Source organism: Leptodactylus fuscus, chromosome 1 (genome assembly GCF_031893055.1).
Source record: "Leptodactylus fuscus isolate aLepFus1 chromosome 1, aLepFus1.hap2, whole genome shotgun sequence".
Taxonomy (NCBI): domain Eukaryota; kingdom Metazoa; phylum Chordata; class Amphibia; order Anura; family Leptodactylidae; genus Leptodactylus; species Leptodactylus fuscus.
Window position 1 is genome coordinate 13,153,536 of NC_134265.1, and position 17,026 is coordinate 13,170,561.

General features: G+C 49.0%; 1 pseudogene; it reads left to right on the top strand.

The window, feature by feature from the left end:
• The window catches only part of LOC142191103 (uncharacterized), a 602,426-nt pseudogene that overhangs the window by 327,538 nt on the left and 257,862 nt on the right, over window positions 1–17,026 (top strand).

The following is a 17,026-nucleotide window of genomic DNA, read 5'->3' on the forward strand; positions in this document are numbered from 1 at the left end:
ACCACAGAACAGTCTCAGATTCTCCTCATTCCTGACTGTTACAATTGTGTGTCCTAATTTTTCAGCTGAATACAAGTAATACATGAATGTAGATGTGATACCGCTATAGGTGATAACACGCTGCACATATATAATATGATGTAGAAATAGAACAACAATAATGAAATATGTCTATGTGAATGAGGACAACTTCTTCTTCATCACATCCCCCTTGGATAAAAGCTACCACTAGACGTGTCTTGCAGCGATTTAATCCCCTCTCCCCATTGAAATCAGATACATGTGCCGTTGAAATGAAGAGCTCATAGATCCGAGAGCTATTGAAGGTGATTGTCCTCCTCCATGGTGGCCGGACACATAAGATGTAGATTGAATGTTCAGCCACATTTCCTGTAAACCTCTCCATATACGTATATACCGAAATCGACTGAGCTGTTTGGGTTTTTAGTGGGGAGAATGAAGTAAACTGTTGTTAGATTTTTGCCACCGTCAGCCTGATTCATGAAAAAATTGTAATAAAACATTAATTTTATAACTCTATTTCCACTTATTTTGAGGTATTGCCTTATTTAACATAGTTACCTAAATTGTCAGGAAATCTGATGTCCTGTGACAAAATGGAGGTCTTTTTCGGATTCAGAATACCAAAAAACAGAAAGATTACGTAGAATAACCAAAACAGCTCTTGAAAAAATTTTCTTTGCAGACCTGTGTTATTATACTCAGGGTTCTTTTCAGACCCCTGAGTATAATAATCAGAGACCTAGGGGAGGTGAGGGAACATAATAAAAAGTTTTACTCACTTGTCCGGGATCCGATGTTAATCCTAGCAGACTTCAGGCCCGTATGGTAATGTCTCAGGTGGCCTGTATGGTACTGCTAGCACAGGGTTTGGGCCTGTAGGGTACTGTCCCAGTATCCTAGCAGGCTTCAGGCCTGTCAAGTCTGGGACATTACTATACAGGCCCAAAGCCTGTGCTAGCAGTAACAGGTTGTTATTGCTAATGCAGGCTTCGGGCCTGTATGGTAATGTCCTAGACCACGTGATGTCTGGGACATTACCATACAGGCCGAAAACTGCTAGGATTAACATTGGATCCTGGAGAGGTGAGTAACACTGTTTATTATGTTCCCTCACCTCCCCTGGGGCTCCAATTATTATACTCGAGGGACTGAAAAGACCCCTGAGTATAATAATAGCAGTAGTGGGTTCGCGGCCTGGGCTCGGGCTTGCTCACAGCCGACCTCCGCATCCTATAGCAGAAGTTGAAGTGAAGGGTGGTCATGAACAGGCCCGGGGAGGTAGGTAAATAGGCCTCTACCTGCTCTGTATACTCCAGCAGGTAGCAGTCTATTATAAAACAAAGAAAAACGTATGTTACTCACTGAACTCGCCGCTGCTCCCACTGCTGTCGCCTGTTCAATTCACCCGGCAATAAAGCATCTGCATATCAGAGCAGGAGGCGTGATGAGCACTGAGACGCGAGAGGTCTAAACCAGAAGAGGGCCACTCAGATTGTTTTCAGAAAGTTTAGAAAAAAAATAAAAAATCTAATTGCCGTGGTTGCTGCCCCCTCCAGATTGCTGCCTGAGGCCACTGCCGCCTCACCATGCCTCATTAGAGGTGTGGCCCTGCTTTAGAGTATCTGAGTGGTGCTGGGTATTAATAGCACTTAAATTCCTATATGTATGATGGGTATGATGGGCCCTGATAGCGTCATATACTATGTTTTATAGATAGGTTCCGTATCGATCTTCTTTTACCCAAAACATATCAGGGACTCGAACCATTTGAACCCGAAATTAAACAAATTTTGAGAAAAAGAGAAACTGATCTGGGTGTATAAATGGCAATTTTTATGTGCTGAATGTAATTTGAGCAAAGAGATCTACCAGGGAAAGGCAACCATGTTTAGTGACGGCAGCCACAACCAGTTACTTACCCTAGAAGTGTCACATTTATATAGAATTGTTATATAATATCAATTGAATTGTTGAGATTAATTTAAAAACAGTAAGATCCTTTTTATCACAGATGACTGTAACAGGAGCTCAGAGGGACATCTGATATCTACAGATTGTAAAGCAGTGGATCATGGTATTAGACAAGATACATATGAAGAACATGTCATTACCCCAGATATACCCTCAGTCCTTCACAGCAGAGAGATATCATATGATCCTGGTAAACAGGTCCTATCTCCTGATTCATCACAGACTGTTAAGGAGTAGAGATGAGCGAACACTAAAATCTTCGAGGTTCGAAATTCGAATCGAACAGCCGCTCACTGTTCGTGTGTTCGAACGGGTTTCGAACCCCATTATAGTCTATGGGGAACATATACTCGTTAAGGGGGAAACCCAAATCCGTGTCTGGAGGGTCACCAAGTCCACTATGACACCCCAGGAAATGATGCCAACACCTCTGGAATGACACTGGGACAGCAGGGGAAGCATGTCTGGGGGCATCTAACACACCAAAGACCCTCTATTACCCCAACATCACAGCCTAACAACTACACACTTTACACACTCAATACCACCTCTCTGACAGTAGGAAAACACCTTGAAACATGTGTATTTGGCACTTGCAGTGAGTAGATCTTGTCACCAGCAGTGAATTTGGCCCTTGTAGTAAGTTGAGGTTGGCACCAACATTTGTTTTGAAAATCAGGGTGGATTGAGCCTCTAACCAGCAGAGTTTGGGCAAATTCATGGTGGAGGGAGCCTCTAAAAACCCCAGTTTGGACCAATTCATGGTGGAGGGAGCCTCTAAACAGCCCAGTTTGGACCAATTCATGGTGGAGGGAGCCTCTAAACAGCCCAGTTTGGGCAAATTCATGGTGGAGGGAGCCTCTAAAAACCCCCGTTTGGACCAATTCATGGTGGAGGGAGCCTCTAAAAACCCCAGTTTGGACCAATTCATGGTGGAGGGAGCCTCTAAACAGCCCAGTTTGGACCAATTCATGGTGGAGGGAGCCTCTAAACAGCCCAGTTTGGGCAAATTCATGGTGGAGGGAGCCTCTAAAAACCCCCGTTTGGACCAATTCATGGTGGAGGGAGCCTCTAAACAGCCCAGTTTGGGCAAATTCATGGTGGAGGGAGCCTCTAACCAGCCCAGTTTGGACCAATTCATGGTGGAGGGAGCCTCTAAAAACCCCAGTTTGGACCAATTCATGGTGGAGGGAGCCTCTAAAAACCCCAGTTTGGACCAATTCATGGTGGAGGGAGCCTCTAAAAACCCCAGTTTGGACCAATTCATGCTGGAGGGAGCCTCTAAACAGCCCAGTTTGGACCAATTCATGGTGGAGGGAGCCTCTAAAAACCCCAGTTTGGACCAATTCATGGTGGAGGGAGCCTCTAAAAACCCCAATTTGGACCAATTCATGGTGGAGGGAGCCTCTAAACAGCCCAGTTTGGGCAAATTCATGGTGGAGGGAGCCTCTAAAAACCCCAGTTTGGACCAATTCATGGTGGAGGGAGCCTCTAAAAACCCCAGTTTGGACCAATTCATGGTGGAGGGAGCCTCTAAAAACCCCAGTTTGGACCAATTCATGGTGGAGGGAGCCTCTAAAAAACCCAGTTTGGACCAATTCATGGTGGAGGGAGCCTCTAACCAGCCCAGTTTGGACCAATTCATGGTGGAGGGAGCCTCTAAACAGCCCAGTTTGGACCAATTCATGGTGGAGGGAGCCTCTAAAAACCCCAATTTGGACCAATTCATGGTGGAGGGAGCCTCTAAACAGCCCAGTTTGGGCAGATTCATGGTGGAGGGAGCCTCTAAACAGCCCAATTTGGACCAATTCATGGTGGAGGGAGCCTCTAACCAGCCCAGTTTGGGCAAATTCATGGTGGAGGGAGCCTCTAAAAACCCCAATTTGGACCAATTCATGGTGGAGGGAGCCTCTAAACAGCCCAGTTTGGGCAAATTCATGGTGGAGGGAGCCTCTAAAAACCCCAGTTTGGACCAATTCATGGTGGAGGGAGCCTCTAAAAAACCCAGTTTGGACCAATTCATGGTGGAGGGAGCCTCTAACCAGCCCAGTTTGGACCAATTCATGGTGGAGGGAGCCTCTAACCAGCAGAGTTTGGGCAAATTCATGGTGGAGGGAGCCTCTAAAAACCCCAGTTTGGACCAATTCATGGTGGAGGGAGCCTCTAAAAACCCCAGTTTGGACCAATTCATGGTGGAGGGAGCCTCTAAACAGCCCAGTTTGGACCAATTCATGGTGGAGGGAGCCTCTAAACAGCCCAGTTTGGGCAAATTCATGGTGGAGGGAGCCTCTAAAAACCCCCGTTTGGACCAATTCATGGTGGAGGGAGCCTCTAACCAGCCCAGTTTGGGCAAATTCATGGTGGAGGGAGCCTCTAACCAGCCCAGTTTGGACCAATTCATGGTGGAGGGAGCCTCTAAAAACCCCAGTTTGGACCAATTCATGGTGGAGGGAGCCTCTAAAAACCCCAGTTTGGACCAATTCATGGTGGAGGGAGCCTCTAAAAACCCCAGTTTGGACCAATTCATGCTGGAGGGAGCCTCTAAACAGCCCAGTTTGGACCAATTCATGGTGGAGGGAGCCTCTAAAAACCCCAGTTTGGACCAATTCATGGTGGAGGGAGCCTCTAAAAACCCCAATTTGGACCAATTCATGGTGGAGGGAGCCTCTAAACAGCCCAGTTTGGGCAAATTCATGGTGGAGGGAGCCTCTAAAAACCCCAGTTTGGACCAATTCATGGTGGAGGGAGCCTCTAAAAACCCCAGTTTGGACCAATTCATGGTGGAGGGAGCCTCTAAAAACCCCAGTTTGGACCAATTCATGGTGGAGGGAGCCTCTAAAAAACCCAGTTTGGACCAATTCATGGTGGAGGGAGCCTCTAACCAGCCCAGTTTGGACCAATTCATGGTGGAGGGAGCCTCTAAAAACCCCAGTTTGGACCAATTCATGGTGGAGGGAGCCTCTAAACAGCCCAGTTTGGACCAATTCATGGTGGAGGGAGCCTCTAAAAACCCCAATTTGGACCAATTCATGGTGGAGGGAGCCTCTAAACAGCCCAGTTTGGGCAAATTCATGGTGGAGGGAGCCTCTAAACAGCCCAATTTGGACCAATTCATGGTGGAGGGAGCCTCTAACCAGCCCAGTTTGGACAAATTCATGGTGGAGGGAGCCTCTAAAAACCCCAATTTGGACCAATTCATGGTGGAGGGAGCCTCTAAAAAACCCAGTTTGGACCAATTCATGGTGGAGGGAGCCTCTAACCAGCCCAGTTTGGACCAATTCATGGTGGAGGGAGCCTCTAAAAACCCCAGTTTGGACCAATTCATGGTGGAGGGAGCCTCTAAACAGCCCAGTTTGGACCAATTCATGGTGGCGGGAGCCTCTAAAAACCCCAATTTGGACCAATTCATGGTGGAGGGAGCCTCTAAACAGCCCAGTTTGGGCAAATTCATGGTGGAGGGAGCCTCTAAACAGCCCAATTTGGACCAATTCATGGTGGAGGGAGCCTCTAACCAGCCCAGTTTGGGCAAATTCATGGTGGAGGGAGCCTCTAAAAACCCCAATTTGGACCAATTCATGGTGGAGGGAGCCTCTAAACAGCCCAGTTTGGGCAAATTCATGGTGGAGGGAGCCTCTAAAAACCCCAGTTTGGACCAATTCATGGTGGAGGGAGCCTCTAAAAAACCCAGTTTGGACCAATTCATGGTGGAGGGAGCCTCTAACCAGCCCAGTTTGGACCAATTCATGGTGGAGGGAGCCTCTAAAAACCCCAGTTTGGACTAATTCATGGTGGAGGGAGCCTCTAAACAGCCCAGTTTGGACCAATTCATGGTGGAGGGAGCCTCTAAAAACCCCAATTTGGACCAATTCATGGTGGAGGGAGCCTCTAACCAGCCCAGTTTGGACCAATTCATGGTGGAGGGAGCCTCTAACCAGCCCAGTTTGGGCAAATTCATGGTGGAGGGAGCCTCTAAAAACCCCAATTTGGACCAATTCATGGTGGAGGGAGCCTCTAAACAGCCCAGTTTGGGCAAATTCATGGTGGAGGGAGCCTCTAAAAACCCCAGTTTGGACCAATTCATGGTGGAGGGAGCCTCTAAAAACCCCAGTTTGGACCAATTCATGGTGGAGGGAGCCTCTAAAAACCCCAGTTTGGACCAATTCATGGTGGAGGGAGCCTCTAAAAACCCCAGTTTGGACCAATTCATGGTGGAGGGAGCCTCTAAAAAACCCAGTTTGGACCAATTCATGGTGGAGGGAGCCTCTAACCAGCCCAGTTTGGACCAATTCATGGTGGAGGGAGCCTCTAAACAGCCCAGTTTGGGCAAATTCATGGTGGAGGGAGCCTCTAACCAGCCCAGTTTGGACCAATTCATGGTGGAGGGAGCCTCTAAAAACCCAAGTTTGGACCAATTCATGGTGGAGGGAGCCTCTAAAAACCCCAGTTTGGACCAATTCATGGTGGAGGGAGCCTCTAAACAGCCCAGTTTGGGCAAATTCATGGTGGAGGGAGCCTCTAAAAAACCCCAGTTTGGACCAATTCATGGTGGAGGGAGCCTCTAAACAGCCCAGTTTGGGCAAATTCATGGTGGAGGGAGCCTCTAAACAGCCCAGTTTGGGCAAATTCATGGTGGAGGGAGCCTCTAAAAACCCCAGTTTGGACCAATTCATGGTGGAGGGAGCCTCTAAAAACCCCAGTTTGGACCAATTCATGGTGGAGGGAGCCTCTAAAATACCCAGTTTGGACCAATTCATGGTGGAGGGAGCCTCTAAAAAACCCAGTTTGGACCAATTCATGGTGGAGGGAGCCTCTAAACAGCCCAGTTTGGGCAAATTCATGGTGGAGGGAGCCTCTGAAAACCCCAGTTTGGACCAATTCATGGTGGAGGGAGCCTCTAAAAACCCCAGTTTGGACCAATTCATGGTGGAGGGAGCCTCTAAAAACCCCAGTTTGGACCAATTCATGGTGGAGGGAGCCTCTAAAAAACCCAGTTTGGACCAATTCATGGTGGAGGGAGCCTCTAACCAGCCCAGTTTGGACCAATTCATGGTGGAGGGAGCCTCTAAAAACCCCAGTTTGGACCAATTCATGGTGGAGGGAGCCTCTAAACAGCCCAGTTTGGACCAATTCATGGTGGAGGGAGCCTCTAAAAACCCCAATTTGGACCAATTCATGGTGGAGGGAGCCTCTAACCAGCCCAGTTTGGACCAATTCATGGTGGAGGGAGCCTCTAACCAGCCCAGTTTGGGCAAATTCATGGTGGAGGGAGCCTCTAAAAACCCCAATTTGGACCAATTCATGGTGGAGGGAGCCTCTAAACAGCCCAGTTTTGGCAAATTCATGGTGGAGGGAGCCTCTAAAAACCCCAGTTTGGACCAATTCATGGTGGAGGGAGCCTCTAACCAGCCCAGTTTGGGCAAATTCATGGTGGAGGGAGCCTCTAACCAGCAGAGTTGGTGGAAATCAGGGTGGAGGGAGCCTCTAACCAGCAGAGTTGGGGGAAATCATGTTGGAGGGAGCCTAGTATTAGCAGAATTGTGCAACGCTTATGGTGGATGAGTATGAGGATGCGGAGGAATTGGAGAGGTTGAGTACAGACATGGAGTTTCATGTTGGGGTGCTTTACACAGGTGGGCACAAAAATGAAGGCTCTATCCAGTGGTGGTTCATTTTTATCAAAGTGAGCCGGTCGGCACTCTCAGCTGACAGACGGGTGCGCTTGTCAGTGATGATGCCACCGGCTGCACTGAACACCCTCTCAGATAGGACGCTGGTGGCAGGACAGGACAGCACCTCCAAGGCATATAGGGCAAGTTCAAGCCACAGGTCCAACTTCGACACCCAATACGTGTAGGGCGCAGAGGGGTCGGAGAGGACAGGGCTGTGGTCGGAAAGGTATTCCCGCAACATGCGCCTATACTTCTCACGCCTGGTGACACTAGGACCCTCTGTGGCGGCACTTTGGCGAGGGGGTGCCATCAAGGTGTCCCAGACCTTAGACAGTGTGCCCCTCGTTTGTGTGGACCGGTGAGAACTTGGTCGCCTACTGGAGGAACTGTCCTCCCTGCCGCCAACGTCACATGCTGGAAACATCTCCATCATATTCTGCACCAGTTGCCTGTGGCAAGCATTGATGCGATTGGCCCTCCCCTCTACCGGAATAAAAGACGAGATGTTGTTTTTATACCGGGGGTCAAGGATAGCAAAGATCCAGTACTGGTTGTCCTCCATGATTTTGACAATACGCTTGTCGGTTGTAAAGCACCCCAACATGAACTCAGCCATGTCTGCCACAGTGTTAGTTGGCATGACTCCTCTGGCCCCACCGGAAAGTTCAATCTCCATTTCCTCCTCATCCTCCATGTCTACCCATCCGCGCTGCAACAATGGGACGATTCGAAGTTGCCCGGAAGCCTCCTGTATCACCATCACATCATCGGACAACTCTTCTTCCTCCTCCTCCTCCTCCTCCTCCATTAAACGCAGTGAAGCGGACAGATGTGTGGACCTACTCTCCAGCTGTGACGGATCGGATGCTATCCCTAACTCCTCTGTGTGATCTGAGTTATCCCTGATGTCAATCAGGGATTCTCTCAGAACACACAAGAGCGGGATTGTAAGGCTCACCATCGCATCCTCAGAGCTCACCCTCCTTGTGGACTCCTCAAACACCCGTAGGATGTCACAAAGGTCTCTCATCCATGGCCACTCATGGATGAGAAACTGAGGCAGCTGACTTTGTGGCACCCTAGGGTTTTGTAGCTGGTATTCCATCAAAGGTCTCTGCTGCTCAACCACTCTATTCAACATCTGAAACGTTGAGTTCCAGCGTGTGGGGACGTCGCACAAAAGCCGGTGTTGTGGCACATGCAGGCGTTGCTGGAGAGATTTTAAGCTAGCAGCGGCTACTGTCGACTTGCGAAAGTGGGCGCACATGCGCCGCACTTTCACCAGTAGCTCTGGAACATTGGGGTAGCTCTTTAGGAAACATTGCACCACTAGGTTGAAGACGTGGGCCAGGCATGGAACATGTTGGAGTCCGGCAAGCTCCAGAGCTGCTACCAGGTTCCGGCCGTTATCACAAACGACCATGCCTGGGCCCAGGTGCAGCGGCTCAAACCATATTGCCGTCTCATCGAGGAGGGCATCCCTCACCTCGGAGGCAGTGTGCTGTCTGTCCCCCAAGCTGATCAGCTTCAGCACAGCCTGCTGACGTCTACCAACGCCAGTGCTGCAACGTTTCCAACTCGTAGCTGGGGTCAATCTAACAGCGGAGGAGGAGGCGGTGGCGGAGGAGGAGGCGGTGGCGGAGGAGGAGGCGGTAGAGGAGGAGGGGGGTGTTCTTCTCGTGTCCCTGCCAGGAATGTTAGGCGGGGAGACGAGGTACACCGGGCCAGTTTGGGAAGCAGTCCCAGCCTCAACTACATTCACCCAGTGTGCCGTCAGTGAAATGTAGCGTCCCTGTCCGCATGCACTTGTCCACGCGTCGGTGGTCAAGTGGACCTTTGTGCAAAGCGCGGAACTAAGGGCCCGCCTGATGTTGAGTGACACGTGCTGGTGCAAGGCGGGGACGGCACACCGGGAGAAGTAGTGACGGCTAGGGACGGCATAGCGAGGTGCCGCAGTTGCCATCAGGTCCAGGAAGGCGGGAGTTTCAACAAGCCGGAACGCCAACATCTCCTGGGCCAGCAGTTTAGCGATGTTGGCGTTCAAGGCTTGCGCGTGTGGGTGGTTAGCAGTGTATTTCTGCCGCCGCTCCAATGTCTGAGAGATGGTGGGTTGTTGTAAAGAAGCGCCTGATGGTGCCTTTGATGGTGCAGGAGAAGGAGATAAGACAGGAACAGGGGAGGATGAGGGAGAAGTCAACAAAGTGGCGGAGGCAGATGAAGTGGTGTCCTGGCTCGTCCTCTGGAGTGCATCGCCAGCACAGTCAGCAGTGGCAGTGGCAGAGGCAGAGGCAGTGGCAGAGGCAGTGGCAGTGGCGTGAACGGCAGGCGGCCTTTGTCCTGCCGTTGCTGCCTGCCACTGATTCCAGTGCTTGGATTCCAAATGACGGCGCATTGAAGTGGTGGACAGGTTGCTCTTCTCAGAGCCCCTAATCAATTTCGAGAGGCAAATTGTGCAGACAACACTATATCTGTCCTCGGCGCATTCCTTGAAAAAACTCCACACCTTCGAGAAACGTGCCCTCGAGGTGGGAGTTTTTCGGGGCTGGGTACGAACTGGAACATCTTGGGAGATTCCGGGTGTGGCCTGGCTTCGCCTAAGCTGCTGACCTCTGCCTCTAGCTACCCTTTTTGGTGCTGCACTTGCCTCAACATCCACACTACTTTCCCCGCTTGACATCCCCCCTGTCCAGGTCGGGTCAGTGTCCTCATCATCCACCACTTCCTCTTCCAACTCCTGTCTCATCTCCTCCTCCCGCACAATGCGCCGGTCAACTGGATGCCCTGACGGCAACTGCGTCACATCATCGTCGATGAGGGTGGGTTGCTGGTCATCCACCACCAAATCGAACGGAGATGGAGGAGACTCTAGTGTTTGAGCATCTGGACACAGATGCTCCTCTGTTAGGTTCGTGGAATCGTGACGTGGAGAGGCAGGTTGAGGGACAATGAAAGGAGCGGAGAACAGCTCTGGGGAGCAGGGACAGTTGGGGTTATTGTTCTGTGAAGCTTGGGAATTTTGGGAGGAAGGAGGACAAGACTGTTGGGTAATAGGAGGAGAGGAGGCAGAGTCTGACTGGCTGCTGGACAATGTGCTGTAAGCGTTCTCTGACAGCCATTGCAAGACCTGTTCCTGGTTCTCGGGCCTACTAAGGTTTGTACCCTGCAGTTTAGTTAATGTGGCAAGCAACCCTGGCACTGTGGAGTGGCGCAATGCTTGCTGCCCCACAGGAGTAGGCACGGGACGCCCTGTGGCTTCACTGCTACCTTGCTCCCCAGAACCATTCCCCCAACCTCGCCCACGGCCTCATCCACGTCCCTTTCCGGGAGCCTTGCGCATTTTGAATTCCCAGTTAGAAATTGGCACTATATACCAGTAGCAAAAATTGTGGGTGCACGTAACCCCAATATATTCTTTGAATTCCCAGTCAGACAATGGCACTATATACCAGTAGCAAGAAATGAGGGTATTTATAACCCCAATATATTCTTTGAATTACCAGTCAGAAACTGGCACTATATGGCAGTAGCAAGAAATGAGGGTATTTATAACCCCAATATATTCTTTGAATTCCCAGTCAGACAATGGCACTGTATACCAGTAGTAAAAATTGTGGGTGCACGTAACCCCAATATATTCTTTGAATTCCCAGTCAGAAACTGGCACTGTATACCAGTAGTAAAAATTGTGGGTGCACGTAACCCCAATATATTCTTTGAATTCCCAGTCAGACAATGGCACTGTATACCAGTAGCAAGAAATGAGGGTATTTATAACCCCAATATATTCTTTGAATTCCCAGTCAGACAATGGCACTGTATACCAGTAGTAAAAATTGTGGGTGCACGTAACCCCAATATATTCTTTGAATTCCCAGTCAGACAATGGCACTATATACCAGTAGCAAGAAATGAGGGTATTTATAACCCCAATATATTCTTTGAATTACCAGTCAGAAACTGGCACTATATGGCAGTAGCAAGAAATGAGGGTATTTGTATTCCCAATATATTCTTTGAATTCCCAGTCAGACAATGGCACTGTATACCAGTAGTAAAAATTGTGGGTGCACGTAACCCCAATATATTCTTTGAATTACCAGTCAGAAACTGGCACTATATACCAGTAGCAAGAAATGAGGGTATTTGTATTCCCAATATATTCTTTGAATTCCCAGTCAGAAACTGGCACTATATGGCAGTAGCAAGAAATGAGGGTATTTGTAACCCCAATATATTCTTTGAATTCCCAGTCAGAAACTGGCACTGTATACCAGTAGTAAAAATTGTGGGTGCACGTAACCCCAATATATTCTTTGAATTCCCAGTCAGACAATGGCACTATATACCAGTAGCAAGAAATGAGGGTATTTATAACCCCAATATATTCTTTGAATTCCCAGTCAGACAATGGCACTATATGGCAGTAGCAAAAATAGTGGGTGTATATAGCCCCAATTCTATTGCTAGGGGACTTGCAGGGTATTTCTGGGGTGAAGGTGGGGGGGCACACCGTTGGAACGGGTATCGGGGGTATATATCGGGTATACGGGAATACACTGACAGTGTATTCCATTCAGGATCCTGGGAAAGCTGGGTTGCGGCGATTGAGCCCGTCAGTGCCACGTTACACTGACAAGCTTCTCCCTGGAATTTAGCTCTTACAAGAGCTGTTGTGGTTGTCTTCTCCTTCCTATCCTAGCCTGTCCCTGCCTACCCAGAATCTAAGCCCTAGCTAGCTGGACGGAAACCTCCGTCCTCGGTGAATTGCAAGCTCAGAATGACGCGAACCTGGGCGGCGCTGTTCTTTTAAATTAGAGGTCACATGTTTTTGGCAGCCAATGGGTTTTGCCTACTTTTCTCAACGTCACCGGTGTCGTAGTTCCTGTCCCACCTACCCTGCGCTGTTATTGGAGCAAAAAAGGCGCCAGGGAAGGTGGGAGGGGAATCGAGTAATGGCGCACTTTACCACGCGGTGTTCGATTCGATTCGAACATGCCGAACAGCCTAATATCCGATGGAACATGAGTTCGATAGAACACTGTTCGCTCATCTCTATTAAGGAGAAGAAAAGTCACCAAAGGAGTGATGTACATCAGAGAACTCACACAGAAGAGAAGCCATATTCATGTTCAGAATGTGGGAAATGTTTTACTCGTAACTCAGATCTTGTTTTACACCAAAGAGCTCACACAGGAGAGAAGCCATATTCATGTTCAGAATGTGAGAAAGGTTTTGCAGATAAATCAGATCTTGTTAAACATCAAAGAACTCACACAGGGGAGAAGCCATATTCATGTTCAGAATGTGGGAAATATTTTACTCAGAAAAGAAATCTTGTTATACATCAAAAAAATCACACAGGGGAGAAGCCATATTTATATTCTGAATGTGGTCTGTAACGGTCTTTTCATACTACTTTTCTGTCAATGTGATAGTTGTGAAAAATATCTAACATCACATGGACTCATTGTACTCAATGGTGTCATTCACACATTCAATTTTTTTTCCTCGATGTCCTTTCATTCATGAAGAACAATAGGTGTGAAAGACTACAATGAGTCCATGTGATGTCCAATATTTTTCACGAATAGCATATGGATAGAAAAGTAGTGTGGGGAAAAAAAGGGCATCGCATGTTTTTTTTTATCAATGTCTCTTCATCCATGAAAATTATGTTATGGATGGATGGAATGTCATGTATATTTTGCTTGGTGGAAAAAAAAAACGGACGGTAGGCGTAAATACACGAGGATTAACAACACCTGTTGTTCTCTAGTCCACAAAATGGATAGTTAGTGTCAATCCAGTCTTAGAAATCAAACCGGAAGAAGCTGATTTATCATAACCAACTCATCTTTATGTGCACATCAAAAAACTTGAAGGAAAAAGGATTTTCTTGTCTAGATTGTGAATATTATTCTTATGCACCTCTGAAAGAGGTTATCACACAAATATAGGTTTTTTTAAATTTTATGAGGTAACCATTAAAATACATGTGTATAGCGCCTCCTGCTGTTGGATTTGTTTCTTGGTCGTTCAGTAATAATTGGCAAGTGGATGACCTCCTCCAACAACCAGAGAAGAAAGTGCGGTCAGTGTGTCAGAGTTCCTCTGTATAATGGATCCATATAGCAAGTGGACAATCGTCAATTATGTTAATCTGTTTTCCCTTAATCCTAACAGCAGCACAATATGGGGTATTTCTGCCCTTGTGTGTTGATAGGACAGGCGGAATTTTTAGTTTGCATAATTACTTAAGTGATAACGTCCCCCCCCCCACCCCACTGTGTTGGTCATGAAGAAAAAACAATAATCTTCTAAGGAGGGGGAGCTTGTGCTGCTGTTAGGACTGACTACGTGTAAAAAGATTAATAACATAATTGATAACTCCCTTATGTGCTACAGGCAGCTCAATATGGGGATGTAGCAAGCAGACCGCTTAGGGAGGGTCCTCTCATATTACAGCCCTCAATACTGAATGCCCAAAGGCTGTGGACTCTGAGCTATGCACATCTAACCTACAATGTCTTACAAAGGTCAGCTAGGAGCCCCAAAAGATGGAAACAGATTTTCTCAAGGGAAATAGAAAGACTTTCTAACCAAGAGGCAGAAACAACCCTGGTTGAATGGGCTTAGACAAACTCAAGTGGTGAACCTATGCGCATGCCAGTCCTATAGACTGCAATGAGAACCTTCGGGAAAAGTGCATTGCAGGACCGGGTGAGAAAGCGGCAGCTAGGCGAGGAGAGAAAAGATTGAGGAGCGGATGGACGATTGCAACCGGTGAGAGCAGAGATTTCAACGAGGTTCCGCACTCCTGGGTTTGCTGTGGGTGGGAAGGGGGACTGGGTTCCCCTGGCCACATAATCAGGAGAGAAGGTATTGCTCATCGCGATGTCTGAGAGGCATGGTAGCCACCACCTGTGAAGGCTGTTGGGCTCTGTCAGCTCTCCTCTTCAGGTGGCTGTTCATCCTGCAGGCTCGCGTAGTCTCTGCTCATGGTTAAGTCTTGGTTGTCTTGGGCTCTATTGAGCAGACTTATGGTCAGACCGGTTAGAGAAGAGATTTCGATGAGGCGCCAAGCTCCTGGGGGTTCCTCACAGGCAGGATGGGGACTGGTAGCCACCACCAACAGAAGACACTTGGGTTTTTTCAGCTTTCCCAGTCAGGCGGCTCATCACACTGTTGTTATGTGTTAGTGACAACCACCCAGGTGGATGTGAGTGGACGGGAGCACCCCCAGTCAGGGTGGGCCCCAGTAGTTGACGCCGTGGATGTTAAACGCAAGGTGGTGGACCCCCAGCAGCCAGGCGACGTGGATGCTGGCCCTGGAACCTGCTTGCGCGTCATGCCTTATGGATGCAATGGAAGGAAGGAAGAACATCTCTGCTGCTTTCTCGTTTTCGAAGCCGTTTGGCCAGAGCAGGAAACACCTACCATTGTTGGCATCCACCGCTGGAATCAAACGAAAAGGGAGGGTCTTATGGGGCTGAGGAAGTGAAACTGTGCACTGCGGCCGGATGCCGTCAAGCAGCCGAAGTGGGTGAGAGGCTAGATTGGGGAGACCAATTGGGAGGGGGGAATGCAGGTTGTTCACGAACACGAGGTGGTCAGAGTGGCCTATGTTATGGAACTCCAACCTGGATGCAGTGTTAAAATTCAATCTCATACAGGATGTTTGCCCATATTCCTCAGCGGGAGGCCGCAAGGGCAACGACCGTGATCGCAATGAACTTCCTGGATGCCTGGCAGGCAGTCCGCAGGAGAGTGGTTCCCTCTGTGAGATTAGAGCCTTCTCGATAGCAAATCCCTGGGGCAAGGGCAATTGCCTTGGTCCGTGTGGGAATCAAGGCGTCTGATGGCAAAGTGTGGTCACCAAAACTGAGATCCCGTCTGCCAGTGGCTACCCTTGCATGTGCATGCCCACCTTGCAGAACCATAAGAGCAGAAATGTGAATAGGACCCGTGGTGCTGCGCTCAGGCGACCTGCTGGAACGCCAGTGTCAGTTACTGTGTGGCAGGCTTCACCCTGGCTTGAACACAGTTCTTCCAGGGGGCTGTTGAAAAATAGGTCAGCCTTTGTATGTCAATTGTCCCATTTTATGAAGACAAGGTAATCAAAGTGTCTTTTGCGATCCTGGACTGGGCCCTCGAGGACCAGATGCTGGTCAGAGGGAGGAAGTGCATGGCCCCAGCGACCGCCGACATCTATTGCTGCCGTAGGCTCTGGACTTACAACCGCAGATGTCTTGGGACTTTAAGTCCACAGGAGCTGGACTTCTGCTTGCAAGTTTCTTGGGACTGTTAGTCTGCAGGAGCAGGACTTGTCACCTTGCCTTCCCTTGTCTCTGCAGCTTTGGCTGGATTTATGCTGGCAGGCATCTCAGGACTTAAGCCCGCAGGAGCTGAACTTGTCTTTGCAGCTTTAGCTTGACTTGACCCATGAGCATTGGCTGTACTCATATGTTCAAAGCTAGTCGGGACCCGAGGTGCTCGTGCCGATCGACCTCCTGGAATTCTAGGATGGGCCACTTGCTGCAAGCCTGCGCCTCTGAGGCCTGGGCGACGTTCTCGCGGGGGGTGTTCAAAAGCAGGTCACCCTTTTTATGTCATCGATTACATTTTATGAGGACAAGTTAGTCAAAGTGGCTGACTTTATGGAACTCTGGCCTGACTGCAGCGTCCCGACCTCGTCCCCACCCGGCCGCATGCTCCCTTCTCCCTCGCCGACAGTGAAACCGACACTTGTGGGCCGGGGTGACTGCGGCTCTTCTCAGCCGCAGGAGAAGGCCGGGGGAGAGACTCTGGGGCTTCTATCACCTCATGAGTGCAGGGGAAGTACAGGTTCAACACCAGGTGGGACCAATCCACCTCCTTCGGTTCCTACACACTGGACTATTTCCCACCCACAACGGCACCTGGGCAAACGATTGCTTACACTCACCGTTCGTCATTTCATGATTGTAAGGTGTAGAGCACATTGAGTGTGACTTTTGCCCATGTTGTACTGTATATGGTGAATGGTAACTGCATGCAGCAATCCACAGGGACAATAATCACTTATGGAATATAGTCCAGACTTCTCGTCTGACTCACATACAGAGATAACCAGATAATTCAAGTTCTTTTCTGCCTCCCAAGTGTTGTTCTCAGGACACCTCCAGACATTACACTAACACAGTCTTTCTCAAAGTGGACGATAACGCCCCCTTGTGGGCGCTGGAGGCCTATAGGGGGCAGTAAAGGGCACAGAGAAGATTGGGGGGGCGTTGAAGCGGTTTAGGGGGGCGATGGCTAATTTAAAGGAGTGGTATCATAACAATGATTCTATCTATACTACTTGTTAATTTGGATTTAAGACT